The sequence below is a fragment of the Tupaia chinensis genome, unplaced genomic scaffold (genome assembly GCF_000334495.1).
Source record: "Tupaia chinensis unplaced genomic scaffold, TupChi_1.0 Scaffold000111_1, whole genome shotgun sequence".
NCBI lineage: Eukaryota > Metazoa > Chordata > Mammalia > Scandentia > Tupaiidae > Tupaia > Tupaia belangeri.
The window spans coordinates 1,591,386-1,598,655 of record NW_006159575.1 but is presented as its reverse complement, the minus strand read 5'-3'; the positions used below and the strand labels follow the sequence as shown (position 1 = coordinate 1,598,655).

Sequence of the window (7,270 nt, the reverse complement as noted above, 5' to 3'; positions counted from 1 at the left end):
CGTACACCTTAGCCATCCTATATGTTAGGACTACACGCTCAAGCCACCATACCCAGCCTCTTTAGGTTGGATTGTAAACCAAATCTAGGCATACCAGGTGGCTCTGGCCTAGCCCAGCAGCGCCCTCCAGATTATGCCACCTGCTGATGGGACCTACTAAAAAATATTTTAACAGTCCATACATACAACACACAATATATGCTGTAAAGGAACCAAAATTTAAAATTTCTGCCTCTACTTTGTTGTGGGTATGACTCTCATGAAACATTGCAAAATGGAGGAAACAAAAACACGACTTGGTAGTGACTGTAACTGCAGTGAAAGTTGCAAAAAGGTAAAGAAGAGTGAGCTCAAGAACTATTACATGCTTTTTTCCTCCGCGTAGTCGCGCAGAGGCGGAGGCTCGGGTGCGTTCAAGATTCGGCTCCACCAGTAATCCACCGCCATGGCCGACGAAGGCATTGCAGCTGGAGGTGTAATGGACGTTAATACTGCTTTACAAGAGGTGCTGAAGACCGCCCTCATCCTCGATGGCCTAGCACGTGGAATTCCCGAAGCCGCCAAAGCCTTAGACAAGCGCCAAGCCCACCTGTGTGTGCTTGCATCCAACTGTGGTGAACCTATGTATGTCAAGTTGGTGGAGGCCCTTTGTGCCGAGCACCAAATCAACCTGATTAAGGTTGATGACAACAAGAAACTAGGAGAATGGGTGGGCCTCTGTAAAATTGACAGAGAGGGAAAACCCCGTAAAGTGGTTGGTTGCAGCCGTGTAGTCGTTAAAGACTATGGCAAGGAATCTCAGGCCAAGGATGTCATTGAAAAGTACTTCAAATGCAAGAAATGAAGAGATAATAAAAATCGGCTCGCGTAAAAAAAAAAAAACCAAACACTATTACATGAAGAATTTAGATATTGATCTTTGCTTTAGAAAATGAATAATGTCTTAATAAGGCAAAGAAAATATCTAAAGTCTTGGAAATTAAAAAAAGTGCAAATATCCCATACATAGGGAGAATATATATACAAAAGAAAGGAAGTGGATTGCTGAGAAAACTCTCCAGAAAAGGCAGTTCCAATATAGCATAGAATAAAGGTGAAAAAATACCAAGGAATAGTTGTTAAGTCCTAAATGCCGAGGTAAAGGTATGTTTAGAAAAAGAAAATATTGCTAGTGATTTCAGATAATTCAGCCTTAGAAAATCTGTTAGGGAACTTGTCGAAAAACACAAAGCTGGAGTTCTGAAAATGAGAATTAGGATGTTGAACAGAGAGGACAGAGAATGGAGCAATCCCAAGAGGTCCCAAGGAAATCCCCAAAACACTATTTTACCTTTCCCCCTAAAAAATAAGGTTAAAGAATTAATGGAAAGAGAGGCAAAAAATAATGGCAAGAACGATCTTTTAATAATAAAGAAGAGTACACCGATGAATTAAGTGGAGATTACTGAAAGATAAAATTAATTTCAGAAAGAAAGAAATTAATTTCACTTTTGGACATAATCATCTTGGACTGAGAACAAGATAAGAAACAGAGTAAAAGTATCATATAGAACAGAATATGTAAATTTAAGTTACATTGGCACCATTGGGTAACTAAATGTTCCCAGGATTTAGTTTAAAGCAAAAGTCACTAAGAATGAAATCTTGGGAAATAGTCACAGAAAGAAGTAGAGAAGAAAAATCGGTTACAAGTAGTATAGAAAAAGTAGGACAATTTGTGAAAACAGATTTTTAAAATATTTTTTAAAGTAAGATAACCAAGTTACCTTAACTTAATTGAATGAAATGGATTTTTTTTTACACATGTTTAAATTATTTTAGTAACTTCAATTTGTTATATGATTTTTTATAACAGAAATACTTAAAGAAATGGAGAAAGCATGCTGGAAATTATTTTTAAATAATTGGGAACCAGAATCAAAAGTCCCTGTCAATCCTCTAACATTTCTACTTTTAGAAAATGAAAAAAAAAAAAAAAAAAAAAACCACTTAGACCACGTTATTCTCACTTCCAGTTCCCAGTCAACACCTTAAATGAAGTCTAACTTATAGTGTCAGTTAGTGTGTGAAGATTTGGTGCTTGTTTGAAATTGTTCCTTAAGTGTATACAGTAATTATACTGTACTGTGAATATTTTATAATCCCCACTCTCATCAATAATTAAATGGAGAAGCAAAGAAAAAATGTGAAATTGCCATTAGTTGGAACTTCTTGATTCTAAGCAACTGAGCAAGTCTCCTATAGCATGGCAATAAAAAATTTAAAAAAGAAGAAGAATTAGAGTTTTAAAGACAAGCAAGGAAGACTGTGTTCATACATTCGCATTTACTGGATTTAACTCACCAGTTTTAATCTCGGGCAAACAGCTTGCTGCATCTTTGCTTAATACCTTCTGGGTGGAAACTAATTTTACCGTTGATTAGTTAGGAACATATTTGGGCTTGTACCACCGTGTACAGGAACAGAATCCAACTATCACTTCTTTTCACTTTACTAACCATTTTACGCTAAGGTATATGCATATGTGTTTTTAGAAATAATGATAATCAAATAAAGTACAGTTACAGTTTTTTAAATAAATTTAGTGGGATAAAATAAAGAAAATAACAAGATTACTAAAATTTCATTTTTGAAATGACACAGCATTGTGCTCAACTTGTCCCACTTCACACAGTTATATTTCTATAGAGAGACACATAGTTATTACAATTCTGTAAAGAGGCAACCCACACAATTCTTCCAAGCAAGCAGATTTAATGTTCTTCTCTTCTTTTTGGGCAGATTTGGGGTATGTCTGTCCCCCTTGAGAGAGCAAATAAATGTTTCCTGGACTTTACATAAAATAAAAATTTGCAAAGAAGAAAATCCTGGAAAATAGTCAAAGAAAGAAGTAGAGAACAAAGAATGAGTTAGAAACAGTACAGAAAAAGAAAAACACATGAAATCAAATTTTAAAATAGTGTAAAAGAAAGGCAAAAGTTTTTATTTAATGTATTTGCCTTTATATTATGTTAATGGGTTAGGACCTGTCCAACATGCACCAATTAACTGTAAAATGTTCACATCACCATGTGCTATGTTTCTATGCAAGGCGTTTTTTCAATGTGAGCTACCATCAACAAAACCATCACATCACACCATGTGCCATCCTCAAAAAAAGATAGGGACACCTGCAAATTTATTTTTACATAACCACATCTTCCCCTACACCAAACAAAACAAAAAAACTGCATGCTAGCAGAGAAATTTACATGTCATCTTTTAAATTTTTTTCCTATGACCCTATGATTGCAAAATTATAACTTCCCTCATCACAAAGACTGTCTCATTATTTTTTATAACATAGCAAAACAAATATATTATGTGACAGATGCTAAACCTTATCTCTTCAAATTTAATATGATAAGTAAAAAGTTTATTTTTAAAAGAGGAACTTAACCCTGTCTTTATACTCAAAGTTTAATAAATAATAGTCACAGCTTAATAAATAAGAGCTAAAAAACTAAGACTCAGTAAATAAGTGAATAAAATCTGAGAATTATATTTTGATGTTTATTACTTTAGTCTTTGTTCAATTATGCTTTTCTATAAATAATTGCTTTGTAAATACCCATGCAGAAGTTATCAACCTTGAGACTAGCAGATGGTGTAATTGACTCCATAGTTTGAGTCCTGAACCTGGAGTGATTATGGTGTGGTCATCCTTCTTGTGAGGTAATTTTTCCCTTTCTGTGTCTCAGTCTCTCTATTTCTTCAGTGCCCTATAGGAAAAAAATCTCCCTCTAGAAAAAAAATAAAGAAAAAAAGAAGAAGTTATCAATCTTTTTGTTTGTTTGTTTTTCTTTTGGAGATGGATTTTGCTATAAGGCCTGTGCATTTGATGGAAAAACAGAGAGGGATGGAAAGACAGAAAGCAAGAAATCACCCCGCAGAGGAGATGGTCCCGCTGCAATTCTTTCTCCTCCATTCTCCTCTCCAGCTCTTGGGCACATACGCACATGAACCTGGTATGAGTTTAAGCTGCTGGGTCTGGACCTCAAACCACAGCTGACTACATGAGAGTCCAGCAACATAACCATTACACCATCTACTGATCCACAAGAAGAGGTTACCAATCTTAACATAAAGAATCCTGTTTTGAAAAGATAATTACCAAATTAATCAATTAGTTAAATCAACTAATTAAATAAAACATAACTGTTCCCCTGGTTCATTTACTTAGGTTTAAGTTTTTGAGGACCTCTTAGGAAGGGCAAATAATGTATTTGTAACCGTAGTGCTTACCACATAGGGTTTGTTAATGAAGATTATAATAATTTTCATTTGTATAGTTTTATATTTTATTTATTCTAACGTCCCTTTGAACTCTTATCAGGAGGACTTATATGCTATTTCGTGTGTCACATTTTGTTACAGATTCATCCATCAATAAATACATTAGTTGCTTCTACTCTTTATCTATTGTGACATGGGTATATAGATATCTATTCAAGTCCTTTAATCCATTTTATTGCTTTCATTTAAATAATTATCTTATTTAATTTTATTTATTATTATTTTCCGGTTTGATTAGAGAGAGACAGAGAAAGAGAGAGAAGGAAAGTGACTAAGTAAACCACCAGGTCTGGGACTCGAATCACAGTCGACCATGGGGGATTCCAGCACCTTTAAGCACTGTGCCACCTGTTGGCCCCCTTTAATCCATTTTCTATGGTATACACACAGAAGTGGAGTATATTCTGGATTACATTGTAATTAGGTTTAATTTGAGAAATTGCCATACTATTTTCCACAGGAGTTTCAATATATATATATAATTAGTTGAAGTACAGTATACTTTTAGAAGAGTATATGTCACATAAGTGAGCAATTTAGTAATGTTCTTTTTCCATTATTATTTTAAAGAAAATTTTGTCTTAGGGCTCATGCACTCTCCAGAGAAAGAGACAGTGAGAGGGAAAGTGAGAAATCATCCCCTAGAGGGGATAGCCACCCTGTAATCTCTTCTCTATTCGCATACGTATACACACCCAGCATGATTTTCAATTCACCAAGTCCCAGACTCTAACTGCAGTCAACCATGAGAAAGTACAATGACGTAACTGCTTTGCCATCTGCTGGTCCCAGTAAATATTCTCAAAATGAGGACCAACAGTTGGCATAATTGCTATGTCGCTGGACTCCCATGTGGTTGACTGCAGTTTCAGTCCTAGACCCGGTGGTTTAAACTCATGCCAGGCACGTGTGCGTGTGTGCCCAAGATCCCGAGATGAGAATGGAGGAAAGAGGATTGAGGAGTGGCCATCCCCTCTAGGGTGTGATTTCTCGCGTTCTGTCTCTCTGTCTTTCTGGCGAGCCCTCGTGTCCTATAGCAAAAAAAAACTCTCCAAAAAAAAATATATTCTCAAAATGCACATACTGCTCTAAACAGCATTCAGATGAAGAAACAGAATATTCTAGTTCTCCAGAAGCTTGCCTCATGTCTCCTCTCAGTTACTCCACCTGAAGGTCACTGTTACTATAACAACTACATATATTATTTATTTTTATTTTTGGGAATTTTGTACTATGCACTCATCTTTGTCTGAGTTCATTAGCTGAAAATAATGTTTATGGTATTTATTTTGTTGTATGTAGTAATAACTTATTTTATTATGCATATATAATACATACTACATATTAAAGTAGTAATAATGTAGTAATACATAATAATGTAGTAATATTAATGTAGTAATAATGTAGTATATTATGTACTATTACTACATAATAATGTAGTAATAGTAATGTAGTAATTATTGTTATTTTTATGGTATTGATTTATTTTGTTGAATGTAGTAATAACTTATTTTATTGTTATACTTATTTATAGTATACATAATTATATACATGTAAAGATAAATCATATATAAATACTATATGTGATTTTTTGACTATATCAAAATAAATTTACTCATTCTAATGTTTATAAACATTTGAGCTATTTCTGCTTTGTGACAGCTAAGAACTCCTTTCTTTGGTGAACATATTAATAAAATCATGTTTTCTATGTATAGAAATAGAATTGCTAGTTAATAGAATTATCAAATACTGAGCACTAGATATAAGTTGACACAGTTATCCAAATAATCATGGTGAATTTTTTATTAGCAGAAGATAAGATGAGTTTCTCAAATGTTGTAGATCCTTGATAACATTTGGTGACATTTTTAAAATTTTTTCTTTTATAATTAATATCCCTCACATTTTAAAGTCTACAATCCCTTAATATTTATATATTATAAAATAACTGGATAATCTGTTTTGACTGCATTTTCAAATCTCTTGATCATTAATAAGTAGTTTCTTTTTCCTAGGATTTTTTTTCTGAATATGACTCTTCGGTTACATATATGTATGGCAAATATATTCTTCCATTTCTAAGACTTTAATTTTCCACTCTTAGCTATATCTTTTGGGTAATAGCTATTCTTTTTTTTTTTTTTTTTTTTTTGGGAGCTTTTTGCTATAGGGGGCGTGCACCCGCCAGACAGAGAGAGACAGAGAGACAGAAAGCAAGAAATCACCCCCTGGGGGGATGGCCATGCCACAACCCCTTCTTCTCCATTCTCCTCTCGGGATCTTGTGCACGCATGTATACATGTCCGGCGTGAGTTTAAGCTTTCAGGTCCAGGACTCGAACCGTGGTTGACTTTGTGGGAGTCCAGTGACATAGCCATTATGCTAACTGCTGGTCCCAGTAATAGCTATTCTTAAGTTTACTGTATTGTAGTAATGAATTTCTTTCTTTATGGTTAGCAAATTTTCTTTTTTATTAAGAAAAATCCTCTTGCAGAAGTTCAGATGATAGAATTATTCACTTTCTTTTAGGAAAAAAATATGTGTTGTGTGTATGTATGTGAGAGAGAGAGAAAGTCTTGCATTTAGGATTTATTGTTTGCAACTGTGTAGTTGTGAAGGAGAGGATTCAAGTTATCTCTCTCACATATGCAAATCTAACTGGTCTTGTGAAGTGTATTGCAGAAATCTTTTTTCCTCCATGGCATGGTGGTAATAAAATTGACTAACATCTTTCTTTCTCCTGTAGTACTGAGGATAACTGAGGATAATATATATGTGTAGGTTCACTTCTTAACTCTATTTTTTTTGTTAGTCTGTGTATTGAATAAATAAACTACCCCTTTTTAAAATAATGATCTAAAGTTTGACTTCACTTAATTTTTAAAAGAATTATCTATTTTACTTCACTTATTATCTTCAATCTGACCAGAGA

General features: G+C 34.0%; 1 pseudogene; it reads left to right on the top strand.

The window, feature by feature from the left end:
• Positions 1 to 392: 392 nt before the first annotated feature.
• On the top strand, positions 393 to 862 carry LOC102494019 (40S ribosomal protein S12 pseudogene; annotated as a pseudogene).
• Positions 863 to 7,270: the final 6,408 nt, after the last annotated feature.